Below are 16,141 nucleotides of genomic sequence, written 5' to 3' on the forward strand. Positions count from 1 at the left end.
GATAGAGTCTCAAACCTTTTGGAAGGCTGAAAGGTTTTTATAACTTGTAATAATGGAACAGGCTGAAGGCAGTCAGTTCTTACCTTAGAGCATTAGATCATAGGGTAAAGATTAGGGATAATAGAAGCTTCCCCAGTTAAGTCTGTTTACCCCACATTCCTTTGTCTCTATTCTAACTAGCTTGTTTACTGATGTAAACTTTGTGCTGAAAAGCTTTCTTGGGGGGAGGTTAACCAGGGATATTATCCTCTAATGGTGTTTGCTCTGGGCATCAGTACCTGAGCTTTAATCTTTCAAAGAACTACTCTTTTAGCTGTCTTAATTATACACAAGTTTGTTGACTTAGAACCTCTGTTATTAAATTTATACTGAATAAATTTGAGGAGGAAAAAGAAAGAATTCTTGTCTGCCACGTGGGAGGCCCAGCTAGCTCAGTTGACAGAGCATGAGACTCTTAATCTCAGGGTCTTGGGTGCTGAGACAATGGTCACATTGGGGTCACCACCTGAGATGTTAATCACCACCTGCGGGGGTCTGTCCTGCAAACCCTGACTCCCCAATGGATGAATAAATACACAGAGTACAGTGAATGAGTGCACTAGGGGAGTTGGGTAGCTGCAGTCGCCCTCTGAGAGCAGCTGATGACATCCCTAGTCCACTCGTTCACTGTACTCTGTGTTTGAGTGTTTTTATTCACTTGTCATGGAGTCAGGGTTTGCAGGACAGACCCCCACAGGTGGTAATCAATGTCTCAGATGTTGAGCTTTTTTTCATATGTTTGTTGTCCTCATAAACATCTTCTTTTGAGAAGTGTCTGTTCATGTCCTTTGCTCACTCTTTAATGGGGTTGTTTTTTTCTTGTAAATTTGTTTAAGTTTCCTGTGGATTCTGGATATTAGATCTTTGTCAGATGGATAGATTGCAAGCTTTCTCCTATCCTGTTGGTTGTCTGTTCACTCTGATGATAGTTTCTTTTGCTGTGTAGAAGCTTTTTAGCTTAATTAGATCCCATTTATCAATGGCACCATCTTGGCTCACAACAACCTCCGCCTCCTGGGTTCAAGCAATTCTCCTCCCTCAGCCTCCCGAGTAGCTGGGATTACAGGCACCTGCTATCATGCTTAGCTGATTTTTGTATTTTTAGTAGAGATGGGATTTTGCCATGTTGTCCAGGCTGGTCTTGAACTCCTGACCTCAAGTGATCCAACCATCTTGGCCTCCCAAAGTGCTGGGATTACAGGCTTGAGCCACCATGCCCGGCCAGGACATACTTTTCAACAAGGGGTGATGAAACAGTTGGACATCCACATTCAAAAAAAATTTATGGACACACTTTATACCTTTTAGAAAAATTAACTGAAAGCTCTAAGACTCCTAGAAGATAATATAGAAGAAAATCTACGTGACCTTTAGTTTGGTGGTGACTTTTTAGATATAACACTAAAAGAATGATCCATGGAAAAAAGTATTATGTTGGACTTCATTAAAAATAATAACTTCTGCGCTGGGTGCGGTGGCTCAAGCCTGTAATCCCAGCACTTTGGGAGGCCGAGGCGGGTGGATCACGAGGTCAAGAGATAGAGACCATCCTGGTCAACATGGTGAAACCCTGTCTATACTAAAAATACGAAAAATTAGCTGGGCATAGTGACGCGTGCCTGTAATCCCAGCTACTCAGGAGGCTGAGGCAGGAGAATTGCCTGAACCCAGGAGGCGGAGGTTGCAGTGAGCCGAGATCACGCCATTGCACTCCAGCCTGGGTAACAAGAGCGAAACTCCATCTCAAAAATAAATAAATAAATAAATAAATAAATAATAATAATAATAACTTCTGCTCTATGAAAAGTACTGTTAAAGGAATGCAAAGATAAACCACAGACTAGCAGAAAATATTTGCAAAGTGCCTATCTGATAAAGGACTGATATGCAAAATATACAAAGAACTCTTAAAACTTATTAATAACAATAAGAAAGCAAACAACACAATTGAAAAATCGGCAAAAGATCTGAACTCACCTCACCAAAGAAGATAGAAGTCAAATAAGCATATGAAAAGAGGCTGAACATTATGTGTCATTAAAATTGATTGCAAATTAAAACAAGATACCACTACACATCTATTAGATTGCTAAAAACCAAGGCACTGAAACCACCGAATGCTGGTAAGAATGTGGAACAGCAGGAACTTTCATTCATTGTTAGTGGGAATGCATAATGGTGCAGCCATTTTGAAAGCTGGTTTGGCAGTTTCCTACAAAATAAACATACTCAAACCATATGATTCAGCAATCTTCTTCTTACCCAAATGTTTTGAAGACGTCTGTGGATATAAAAATTTGCATATGAATGTGTGTAGCAGCTTTTTTGATAATTATTTAAAATGTGGAAGCAACCAAGATGTCCTGTAGTAGGTAAATGCATAAACAAACTTTAATGCATTCATAGAGTGGTATACTATTCATCAATAAAAAGAAATGAGCTATCGAGCCACACAAAAGTATAGAGCAACCATAAATGTATATTGATAAGATACAAAGGCCAATCTGAAAAGGCACATTCTTTAGTAGCCCTACTGTATGTCCTTCTGTAAAAGGCACAACTACAGAGATAGTAAAAAGTTAAGCGAATGCCAGGGAGTTAGATGGAGGGAGAAGGAATAAATAGAGCATAGGGGACTTTTAAGATAGTGCTGTATGATACTGTAACACTAGATACATTTGTCAAAACACAGATTATACAACACAAAGAGAGAACCTTAATGTAAATTGTGAATTTAAGTTAATAATAACATCAATATTGGCATTGTCAATAAGGTCAATACTGGCTCATCAAATGCAAGAAATGTATCATAGTAATGCAAGATGTTAATAATAGGAGAAACTGGCAGAAGTTGGGTGCATATGGGAACTCTCTGAACTTTATGTTCAATTTTTCCGTAACCTAAAACTGCTCAAAAAATGAAGTCTATTAATTGTTTTTTTAAAAGAAAAAAAGCTTTGCCCAGTGTCCTGTAGCATTTTGCCAACATTTTTTTTTCTAATAGTTTTATAGTTTCAGGTCTTACAGTTTAAGTCTTTAATCCATTATAAGTTAATTTTTGTACATGTTGAAAGAAGGTGATACAGTTTCATTCTTCTGCATATGGATATTCAGTTTTCCTATGCATTGAAGAGACTGTCCTTTCCATAATGAATGTTCTTGGTGCCTTTGTCAAAAATGAATTGGCTGTAAGTATGTAGATTTATTTCTTGACTCCCTATTCTATTCCATTGGTTTATATGTCTGTTTTTATGCCAGTAATATGCTGTTTGGATTACTATACCTTTGTAGTACAATTTTTAGAATGGTGATTCCGGCTTTGTTCTTTTTGCTCAGAATTGCTTTAGTTATTACAAATCTTCCATGGTTCCATATAAATTTTTAAATTGTGTTTTCTATTTCTGTGAAGAATGTCATTAGTATTTTGATAGGGAGTGCATTGAATCTGTAGATGGCTTTGGATAGTATGGAAATTTTAACCATATTATTTCTTCCAACCCATAAGCATGTGATATTCTTCCATTTCTTGTGACCTCCTTAATTATAGTTTTATTTGTAGAGATCTTCCACTTTTTGGTTAAATTTATTCCTAGGCATTTTATTTAATTTTTGGTAGCCATTGTAAATTGGATTGCTTTATTGACTTCAATTTTAGATTGATTGCTGTTAGTGTATAGAAACACTCCTGATTTTGTATGTTGATTTGTGTACTACAACTTTAATGAATTTGTTTCTCAGTTCTAATAATTTTCCAGGGGAGTCTTAAGGTTTTTCTGAATATAATATAATGTAGTATGCAAACAAGGCTAATTTGACTTCTCCCTTTCCAGTTTGGATGCCCTTTATTTCTTTCTCTTGCCTAATTGCTTTGGCAAGGACTTCTGGAACCATGTTGAATAAAAGTGATGGAAGTGGGCATCCTTGTTTTGTTCTAGACATTAGGGGAAAGGCTTTTCATTTTTCTCCATTCAGTATGATATTAGCTATGGGCTTGTCATACATGGTCTTTATCATGTTGAGGTACATTCCTTCTATACCCAGTTTGTTGAGGGTTTTAATCATTCCTTTTATACTCAGTTTGTTGAGGATGTTAAATTTTATTGAATGCTTTTTCAGCATTTATTGAAAGGATCACATGGTTTCTTGTCCTTGATTCTGTTATGTGATACACTATGTTTATTTATGCATATGTTGAATAATCTTTGCATTCTTGTATTAATTGCACTTTATTATGGTGAATGATCTTTTAAAAGTATTATTGAATTCTGTTTGCTAGTATTTTTAATACTATGTTCATCAAGGATATTGGCCCATAGATTTCTTTTGTGTGTGTGTCCTTGTCTGTTTTTGGTGTTAGGGTAATGCTAGCATTGTAGAATGGGTTTATAAGTATCCCCTCCTCTTCAATTTTTTGAAATAGTTTAAGTAGAATTGTTATTAGTTCTTCTTTAAATGTTTGATAGAATTAAGCAATGAATCTATCACATCCTGGGCTTTGCTTTGATGGGAGACTTTATTACTGCTTTGATTTTCTTACCCATTATTGGTATGTTTAGGTTTTCTAATTCTTCATGGTTCAATCTTAGTAGGTTGTATGTGTCCAGGAATTTATCGATTTTTTTTTAGGTTTTCCAATTTGTTAGCATATAGTTGTTCATGGTAATCTCTAGCAATCCTTTGTCTTTCTGTGGTATCAATTGTAATGTTTCTTTTTTGTTTCTGATTTTACTTACTTGGGTCTTCTCTCTTTTTTCTACTCTAGCCAAAGTTTTGTCAATTTTTAAAAAATCTATTCAATAACCATTTTTTCATTTTGTTGATCTTTTATAATGTTTAGTCTCAATTTAATTCATTTCTGCTCAACCTTTTCTATTTCTTTCCTTCTGCTAATTTTAGGTTTGGTTTGTTCTTGCTTTCCTAGTTCCTTGAGGTGCACTGTTAGGTTGCTCATTTAAAGTCTTTTATATATTTATTTTTTGAGGTAGGCATTAATTGCTGTAAAATTCACTCTTAATACTGTCCATGCTGTATTCCATAGGTTCTGGTATTTCCATTTTCATTTGTTTCAAGAAATTTAAAAAATTCTTTCTTAATTTCTTCATTGACCCATTCATTATTCAGGAGCATGTTGTTTAATTTACTTGTGTTTGTATACAGTTTCCAAAACTACTCCTGTTATTTTTAGTTTTGTTTCATTGTACTCAGAAAAGATACTTGATATAATTTCTACTTTCTCGAATTTGTTAAGATTTTTATTTTTGGTGTAACATATGCACTATCCTAGAAAATGTTCCATTTATTGATGAGACAAATGTTTTTCTGCAGCAGTTGAGTGAAATGTTCTACAAATGTTTATTGGGTTCATCTGGCCTATATAGCTTAACTGCAATGTTACTTCATAGATTTTCTGCCTGGAAGATAGATCCATTGCCAAAAGTGGGATGTTGAAGCCCCCTACTATTATTGTATTGCAGTCTATCTCTTTCCCTTTTTTTTTTTGAGACTGAGTCTCACTCTGTCACCCAGGCTGGGGTGCAGAGGTGCTATCTCAGCTCACTGCAATCTCTGCCTCCTGGGTTCAAGCAATTCTCTTACCTCAGCCTCCTGAGCAGCTGGGACTACAGGTGTGTGTCACCATGTCCAGTTAATTTTTGTATTTTTAGTAGAGATGGGGTTTCACCATATTGGTCAGGCTGGTCTCGAACTCATGACCTTGTGATCTACCTGGCAAGGCCTCCCAAAGTGCTGGGATTACAGGCATGATGTGCTGCGTCCAGCCTAATGTTTTTCTTTGAGCAGTCAGTTATTCTTTAAGGAGATTAGGAAATAAAAAGAAAAAAGTCAGATTTACTGTATCTGGCATTCTTCGTTCCTTTGTGTAGATCTAATTTCCATCTGACGTCCTTGTCCTGTCTGAAGATGTGCCTCTAACATTTCTTGTAGTGAAGGTCTCTCAGCTTTCTGTTTGTCTGAAAAAGTCTTTATTCGCCTTCATTTTTGATATTTTTGCTGGGTATAAAAATGTAGATTGATAGGTTTTTTATTTTTATGTTTAAAGAATATTACTCACTTTTATTATGGCTTGTGTGGCTTAAATGAGGAATCTATTTTTTTCCATTTTTCTTTTTCTGTAATTAACATCACCCCCTGCCTCTCTGGCCACTTTTAAGCTTTTCTCCTTATCCTTGGCTTGCAGATGTTTGATTATGCTGTTGATTGGTGTGGTTCTTGGCATATCCTTCTTGGGCTTTAAAAAACTTATTGAATGTGTAGATTTATTGTTCTCATCAATTACAGAAATATTTTGTCTATTATTTTCTCAAGTAGTTTTTTTGGGGGTGTCTTTCTATCTTCTTTCTTTCTCAGACTTAAATTACACAAATTTTAGTCTGCTTGGTATTTTTTTCGTTGGCTACTTGCTCTGTTCTTTTTCCCTTTTGTCTTCCATGCTTCATTTTGGCTGTTTTTTTCTATAGTATCTAATCTGCTGTTAATCTGATTCACTGAGTTTTTTTATTTCAGCTACAAATTTTTTTTTAATCCCTAGAACTTCCATTCAGGGCTTCTTTTATGTCTTAGAAAGTGTTGAACTTCTTTTCTGTCATATAGTTAAGATAATTGGGGGTTCAATTCTTTTGAAGCTTACTTTTAAGCTTTAGTCTAGAATTAGCTTCACTACAAAGTAGTTGAATACTAACTTTGAATTCCCTGTTGTATACTCTCTCTGATGCTCCATGTATTATGAGATATCATGTATTTCTCCACTCTGACAGGTGAGAAATAAACTACATAAAATTCACTGCGAGCTCCAGAAATTTTTTGGCCTACTGCTTTACTCATAGAATTTCAGACCATGCATGTGCATATCCCTATTCAGCTAAGTAATTGAGGACTCCCATGTGTAGATCCCTGTGTTCTCTCTCTCTGTGCAGTTGTCCTGTCTCTAGTGTTCTTTCATGTATATTCTAGCTACCTTCACCTGCCTGAACTCCAGTCTCACTCTCCTCAGCTCAGAGAGAATGTTGGGCTCTGTTTAGGTTTCCCTCTCTTCTCTGTGGCCTGAAACTTCCTCAAAGCAATGATCTGAGATAATGATAGGACTCATTTCATTTGTTTTTCTTTTCTCAAGGATCACTGCCCTTTGCTGCATGTTGTCCAATGTCTGCAAACCATTGTTTCATGTACTTTGTCTGATTTTCTAGTTGTTTAAGGAGGAATCTAGACCCAGGTATTACATCATAAATGGAAGTGGAAGTTCTCATATAAACTTTTAGAACAATATATTATTGCTATTTTGGGGGTAAAATATTGATATTTTCTTTTTTTAACTAAATTTTATCATCTTTTTAAAAAAACTATCTTTATTATTTAGAGAGGTTTAAGGTTCACAGCAAATATGAGAGGAAGGTAGAGAGATTTCTCATATGCCCCCTACCCCTACAACACATGCATAGCCTCCCCCTATTATCGACACTCTCACTACCTCCCACCAGAGTGGTACATTTGTTACAGTTTATGAACTTACATTGACACATCATTATCACTCAAAGTTAATAGTTTATATTAGGGCTCACTATTGGTGTTGTACATACTATAGGTTTTGGCAAATGTATAATGACATGTATTCAACATTATAGTATTATATGAAGTATTTCCTCTGTCTTAAAAATACTTGTTCTGTCTATTCATTTCTCCTTTCCCCCTAATCCTTGGCAATTACTGATCTTTTTATTATCTCCATAGGGTTGCCTTTTCCAGAATGTGATATAGTTGGAATCATACAATATGTGGCCTTTTCAGATTGGCTTCTTTCATTTAGTAATATGCATTTAAGTTTCTTCCGTGTGTTTTCATGGAAAAATAGATAAGGAATGGATAATTTATTTTTTGTTAGCACTGAATAATATTCCTTTCTTTGGATGTACCACAATTTATTCATTTATCAACTGAAGGATATCTTGGTTGACTCCAAAATTTGGCAATTATGAATAAAGCTGCTATAAACATCCATGTATAGGTTTTTGTATGGATATAAGTCTTCAACTTATATCCATACAAAATCCATTGCTGGATTGTATGGTAAGTATATGTTTAATTTCGTAAGAAACTGTCAAACTGCCTTCCAAAGTGGATGTATCATTTTGCATTCCTACCAGCAATGAGTGAGAATTCCTGTTGTTGCTCCACATCCTCACTGGGATTTGGTATTGTCAGTGCTCTCCATTTTGGCTATTCTAATAGGTGTGTAGTGGTATTTTAGTGTTGTTTTCAAGTCTTAAACAATTTTTTTAGTAAATATAAAAACCTAGAAATATAGAAACCAATATTACAAATCTTTATATATACTATAATGGAGTATTGTTAATTGGTTTCAAATCTTTTTAAAACTAATAATGGTATTAAATATATAATAAATAGATTTTCTATGTATCAGGCATTATTCTAAATGTTTTACATATATGGACTTAATCTTCACAAAATTCTGTGATTTCAGTATAAGGAATGATACTGTTGTACAAATGATACAAATGAATAATACAGTAGTTAAGTAGTATGCCCAAGACTTATGGGATCTCTGGGGTGTCGGTTTTCTGGCAGGAAACCTCTGTGGCAGTGGCACCTTTGCCTGAATTCTTTTCCTCTATCCAAGAATGGGATATGCAGACAAGTGAAGGGTGGATAAGATGAGGATGAGCTTTATTGAATGTTACAACAGTTCAGAGGAGACCAGCAGTGGGTAGCTCATCTGTAGGCAGGTCATCCATCGAGTGTTCAGTTCTGAGCAAAGAGGAAGCCCTGGAGAGGGTAGCTCCTCTCTGCTACTGGTCTTCCTGACGTCAGCTCTCAGTGGAGAGGAGGCCCTGACAAGTGTGACTCCTCTCTGATGGTAAGTCCACAGCTCTCAGCAGAGATGGTAGCTCCTCTCTGCAGCTGGTTGTTCCATCATCTCCAGCTATCAGCAGAGAGGTTACTCCTCTCTGCAGTTGGTCATCAGGTGGTCTCTCTGCCCTCTCTATCCTCTGGTCATCATCTGCCCTGCTCTGGATGGCAGAGGAGAGGATGTGCCTGCCGATTGGTCCGTGGGCAGCCATGACGGGTCTGGAAAAGGCACCACAAGTCCCCATTCCAGTTGGAGAAACTGGTAGCTTGGCTTCCAGCCTTTAGCCTTTCCCTGGTCTGAAGCTGGGGCTTTACTGGGGTCCCATACCCTTCCGCCCCAGACTCTGTCTAGCAGAGAGCAGCCAGACAGTGGGAGCAGACATTCCTGAGCCTGCAGGGACAGGGCAGAGGGCCTTCCCCACCCCCAAGGATGCAGGCTGGAGAGATCCCTGGGTCCTGCACCTGGGAAGGCAGCTGCAGCTGCACCCAGGGAGATCCTGCCCCACCAACTCAGAAGGGATGGGGTTCCTGCTTATTCCCGGTTCCCATCTACTCCCTCACAGAGTGGGAAGCCCAGGTCTACAGTAGTAGGTCAGGCAGTTGCAGCTGCACCCAGGCAGACAGATCCTGCCTGCTTCCGGCCTGCTTCCCCAGAGCATGGGGAGACCTGGATCCACAGATGCAGTTTGGGGGGTTGTAGCCCCACCCAGGAGGGCAGGGTTCCCACTAGCTCCATGGAGTGTGCAGCCCGAGCCAACCCTCCTTGCTGCAGCCAGTGTAATGGCAGCAGCCACTGCCATCACAAGGTCATACAACTAACTAGTAAATGAAGTAGGGATATGAATCCAGGGAGTCTGGCTGCAGAATTGAGTGAATAACCACTACACTATACTGCTTCTCATAATTATTGAGTCAGATCAAGTAAGAATTCTCTGTTCTTGATTCCAGTCCTTTTTTTCCTTATTCCTTACTCCTTGACACATAAAATGATGACTTTTTTTTTTTTATCATTTTAGTTCATTTTAACATTTTAATCTTCAACATCTTAATAAATAATGGGTAGAATTTTTGTGTTTTAAAACTTACATAAAAGGTCTTATATCCTACATATAATTCTATGGCTGGCTTTTAAACTATACTTCATTTTTGAAAATATAATTTATGTTGAGACATGTATAATTGTATTTTTGTTTACTTAGTTGTCTATGTTACATATTGCTAATTCTAGCTAACACTTTAAAAGATGCAAAATCCATTTCAGATAGTCAAGCGCATGAGGGAATGTACCCCTGTTTGTTCCCGCTTTCCCAGGGCTGTGCCTTCTCCTGCTCCCTTTTGTACCAGTTGCTCTTCAGCTAATCCTTCCCTTTGACTCCCTCCTCTGTAGGATCCTCTGTTTCTTTGATCTTGTGGATTTCTTTTTTTGATTTGCTTCCTTTTTTTGATGGATACTTTCTCTGGTTACTTCCTAAGAAAGGGTGCATGGAAAGTAAATTTTTTGAAACTGCGCTTTCTGTAATTATCTTTATTCTACTCTTTATTCCACATTTGTTTGATAATGTTAGGTTCTAGACTGAAATAATTTTCTCTCTGACTTGTGAAGACATTGTTCTGATGTGTTCTAGCTGACAGTGGAGCTGACTGTAGATAAGTTATCTGTGAGCTATTTTTGTTTTCTCTCCATGTAGGCTTTTGCCAGTTTTTCCTTAGCCTTAGTGTTCTAAAATTTCAAAATGAATGTGCATTGATATAGGTTTTGTTTTTAATTTTTAATCTTGCTAGGCACAGGTTGCAACATTTTATTCTGGAAACTCCTATCCTTCATTTTTTGACATTTAAAAATATTATTTATTTATTTTGAGATGGAGTCTCGCTCTGTTGCCAAGGCTGGAGTGCAGTCGCACAATCTCAGCTCACTAAAACCTCTGCCTCCCAGTTCAAGCAATTCTCTGCCTCAGGATTACAGGTGCCCACCACCATGCCCAGCTAATTTTTAAATTTTTAGTAGAGACTGGGTTTCGCCACCTTGGCCAGGCTGGTCTTGAACTCGTGACCTTGTGATCCACCTGCCTTGGCCACACAAAGTGCTAGGATTACAGGTGTGAGACACTGCTTCTAGCGAAATTTAAAAATATTATTAAAAAATCATTTTCTCCCCTCTGCCTTTCTGTTTTTTTCTGAATATTTCACTGTTGAACCTCCTAGACTGATCTTACCTCTTCTCTTCTATTTTTTTTATTTCTCTATCTTTTTGTTCAGTCTTCTGTGACATGCCCTCAACTTTATCTTTCAACCTTTCTATTGATTTTCTTTTATTTCAGTTACTATATTTTAAAAAAATTTCAAGACCTTTTAATTATTCTTTGAATGTTCCTTTTTATAACCTATTTTTGTCTGTTCTGTCATGAATATAATCTTCTCTTACTTCTCTGAGAAAATTACAGTTAAAAAATTTTGTCCCCCTCTTTTGATTGTCTCTGTTTTCTTTTTCTGGTTGGCTGATTCTCATTTTTTATTCTGGGGATTTTCTTCAAAGGTTTTGGTGTCCTTGGTTGACCTTCCTATTTAAGAGCAAGGCAGTTGGATCTCCAATATGGGTGGTGCTTCACTGTGAGGTGGTTGAGCAGGGAACTTGCTGCTTTATTTAGAAACCCACAAATATCCGTATCTGTAGGTCTGTTCTCTTGGGACATTCAGCTTCCCCAGAGAATAATCTACCAATTTGGAATCTACTCACATACGATCATAACTTGGAGCTAAGAAATGAAAGGAGTCTGGGAGTCTTACTTTCCTCAAATCCTGATTTTCATTAAGCTTCTGTCTGCCACTCTTTTATTGGCCTGGTCTCCCTGAATATGGAGCCTTTTTGATTAGTTTAACCACACAATGAACCATCTATCTCCTGCTGGATTGAGAAAGGGTTGTTGATCAGCTTTGCAAGAGGTGGGAGAGTACTCCAGGATCTACTTTTTCACTTTTAGTCCATCTTTTCCATTCCCCAGTCACAGCCCTGCCCTCTGTTGCCCATGGTGCTACAGAGCATGGAGATGTCCAGTGTCCTGCCCTGTGATTTGGCATTGGCACACACTTGCTACTCAGCTTTCTCAGGTCTGTGAATGCTGTTTCTTATCATCCATCATCTAGTGTTGTCTCTCGCCTTCCATTGTCTTTGTCCATGTGGGTTTATAGCACTTAGAATTCTTTATTCTCATTTCAGTGGTGTACTGGGAGCGAGAAGAGACATATTCACACTTTTAAACAGCCATGTTTAACTGATAGTTGGTGTGTCTGTTTCTATCCTTCTAGTTTTCAAACTTTTTTTCCCCTCATTACCTACTTTACATGAAAAACGTAACTCATTTCAACCACAATCCAAGCTTCCACTCTTAGGTGAGGAACTCAGTCCTAGTTCTTGGCTTTATGCAGGAAGACAGTTTCTAGTTCTTTGTTGCCTTTTAGGCATGTTTGGTTTCTATTCTTCTGTAGGATTAAAATCTCACCAGACACATTTATGGTCCTGTTGCCCTGTTGACCTCATGACTCTAGTCCATGGCAGTTTAACTCCATTTTCATAGAAAAATTTAATCATGTTTTTTTGAAACATACACACATTTCCCCTCTAGTTTAGAATTTATAAAGGAGGAGGTCTCTTAAGATACTGGTTCCACTATTTTGATCTTCAACCCCTCCTGTGACATTTTGGAAGCCCTGAACTTGGAATTTATTGCAATCTTCCATCCTTACCTCTAGATTGAAAGTACTTTTGCTATAGTTTCTTGATTTTCAAACCTAGGGGCTGTCTTTAGTTTTTGCCTCATGAACGAACTTCCCTATTGCATTTGATACTTCTTATTGTATCCTCCTTGAAACTACAGATTCTTTTGGCCTCTGCATGCTGTGTTTTCCCAGTGCCCCCTATACATCTCTGCATCTCTGACCAATCCTTCTGTGACTCATTTGGGACTCCCTTTTTCCATCTTCCACTGGAATATTGGTGTTCCCTAGGGTTTCAACCTGAGATCTCTGCATTTCTTACGTGCACACTTGTGGTTGACCTCACCCACAATCACCATTTTAGTTACTAACCGAATGCTGATGTGAATGAAATCTCCATCTCTAGCCCAGACCTCTTGCCCAGATTTCAAATCTAAAGCAAACTCTGCCTGCTATCTCTAACTGAAAGGACTACAGTCATCTCAAATTCAAGATGCCCAAGGATAAACATGTCGTCTATGTTTCTAACCTTGGTGCTGCTCTTGGATTTTCTGTTTCAATTGATGACACCTGTTGGATGAACAGCATTTGCCTGTTTCCAAGCTAGAAACCTGGGAGTCATCCATTATTGAATCCTCTTTCTTCTCACCCTCCATAATCTAGTTATATCTTTAGGTTGCCCAGGAACAGAAACATGGTCAATTTAGCCCAAGTAACAGGAGTCTGTTTGGGCAGAAAGGAAGACAGAAGTCTAATGGCAGTGAATCACGCCTCATAAAAAGTACAAGTGGACCCAAGACAGCTCTGGAAACCTCAGGACCTGCAATTTGTGGAACTTCCTGGCAGTTAATGTGACTCCAGCATCTCTGCCATATTCATCCCTGAAATGTAATTTTCTTATTCTTTTCCCACATTCTGTATCTTTCTCTACATCATAGATTATCTTCATAACTTTCGCTTGGTATAGCCTCTCATTATTTCAACCCAACTTCCTCCTTCATGTAGCCTCAACTTGATCTCATTTGGGCTTCTCCTCTTCTTGATGGCCTGTTTTCTCTATGTTCAATATTTTGGGGTCCCTGGGATCTGGGCCACATTGAAGGGTACTTGTCAGCTTCCCTTACATGAAATTCCCATCCCACTCCAAGCACCTCTAACAGGAGGAAAGGTTAATGTGAGATGAAATGTGACCACTCCTGTTTGCCCCTGAATGATCTGGACTGGACATTTATTGCTCATAGGGGAAGCTGGCATAGCAGTCACTATGATTGACAGGTTAGTGTATTCCTTACTCAATATATTATAAAGTCCTATCAAACTTATCTTCTGAATAGTTTTCAAGCCTATATCCTTCTCTCCATTCTTAATCTCAATGTTTTAATTCAAGTTCTCATCTTCTTTTATCTGCCTGTGGTGCTATCCCTGTATCTAGTCTCGTTCCTTCAAATTTATAAATATATTTTCTGCTTACGCCACTGAGTGATGGAACCAAAACACAGCCCATGTCATTTCTCTGCTTAAAGCCTTTCAATACCTTACTCCCTTATTACTCCTAGGAATAATTCCTAATTTCTTTGATTTGACTTTCCCTCTTTGTGATCTTCGTTATCAATTTACTTCCCTTTTATCTGTTTCCTATCCCCTGTCTTATTCCTCCTCCACTTCCTGCTCCTCCTTCCTGAATTGATCACATTTTCAGTTTTAAGCACACTTAAAATATCTCTGTGTTTATTGAATAAAATTTGTTACTTGTTCTTAACTAAAATATCTAATGAATTTAATTTCCATTTGTCCCTTAAAAGGAATCCAGAAAAGCTAATCACATTAAGTTGTTTTTCATTTCCACATGATTAATTTTTCTTCCCTGAGGGTCAGTGCTTCATCAACTGTTTTGGCTGATTGCAAAAGCCTCATAATCATCTGCAGGAATTCAGTCTCATCCCAATCAATCCATCTTCTACATTTATTTTTCAGAAACATATATCTGATCATGCATCTCTCCTGTGTAAACATGAAAGGCTCATCTCAGGCCTACTCTCTGCAGCTTCCTCCCTCTCACCTCAAATGCCCTGCATGTACTTTCCCCTATAGTCATCCTGTGAAGGGGCCTCTTCATGCCCCACCCCCAACCAGGCAGTGGGCTTTAGTCTGCAGGATATTATTGCTTCATTTAATCTTTTTTTTTTTTTTTTGAGGTAGGATCTCTCTCTCTCTCACCCAGGCTAGAGTGCAGTGGTGCAATCATGGCTTACTGTAGCCTTAACCTCTAGGGCTCAAGTGATCTCCCACCTTAGCCTCCAGAGTAGCTGGGACTATAGGCATGTGGCTAATTTTTTTTTTTTTTAATTTTTTGTGGAGATGAGATTTCCCTATGTTGCTCAGGCTAGTCTCAAACTCCTGGGCTCAAGCAATTCTTCTGCCTTGGCCTCCCAATGTGCTGGGTTTACGGGTGTGAGTCACTACACCCAGCCTACTATTCTGTTTATTCTTCTGGAGAACATCACATTAATTTAGGTTTTGGGGCCAATCTCTGTTTGTCCATTTGATACAATCTAACTACTTGAAAAGTGAAAAATTTAGTTCTTTAATGTGCTGTTTTTCTTACTGCCACGAAAATGTTGATTTAGCTGTTGGAATGCTGAGACCAAGCTCCTAGCCACCATGGCATATGACCTCTAGGGGCAGAATTGTGCTATTATCACTTTTACTTAGTCTCCTTCCCCTTGGCCCCTCTATTCCAGGGAACCTAGCCATGTGCTCTCCCTGTAGGTGGTCAATAGATGCTATGGGTGCAACAGATTATTTTCTCCAAAGTCCTTGGTTACCAGCTACCTATGTCAAGGAGTTAAAAGAGAAAGCAAAAATCAGGCCAGGTGCAGCAGCTCATACCTATAATCCCAGTGCTACTCTCTGCAGCTTCCTCCCTCTCATATCAAATGCCCTCCATGTGCTTTCCCCTATAGTCTCCCTGCGAAGGGGCCTCTTCCTACCCCACCCCAAACCAGGCAGGGAGTTCTACATGGAGGCCTATATGGGTGGATTACTTGAACCCAGGAGTTCAAGAGCAGTCTGGGGGAACATAACAAGACCCTGTCTCTACCAAAGAAAAATAAAAATTAACGTGACGTGGTGGCACATGCCTGTAGTGCCAGCTACTCTGGAGGCTGAAGCAGGAGGATAGCTTGTTGAGCCTAGGAAGTCAAGACTGCAGTGAACCATGATTGTTCCACTGTGCTCCAGCCTGGGCTCAGAGTGAGACCCTATCTCAAAAAATATATAAGTAATTAGGGTAAATTTATTTATTTAAGTGTGTTTGTTTTAAATCTTTATGTAAATAGCTAATTTGAGGGTCACTTGAGGCCAGTCAGGGTGGAGCTTAATTTGGATTGGTGCCACCTGGAGGGAGGTGGGGGCGGTGCATGAGATGATGCATGGTAGGTGACTTCAGTCCAACGGTTTCTCTTTAAGATCAGGCCAATGCCTCTCTGGCAGGCCATTTAGATTTTTA

The sequence above is a fragment of the Aotus nancymaae genome, unplaced genomic scaffold (genome assembly GCF_030222135.1).
Source record: "Aotus nancymaae isolate 86718 unplaced genomic scaffold, 86718_ANA_hifiasm-v0.15.2.pri h1tg000012l, whole genome shotgun sequence".
NCBI lineage: Eukaryota > Metazoa > Chordata > Mammalia > Primates > Aotidae > Aotus > Aotus nancymaae.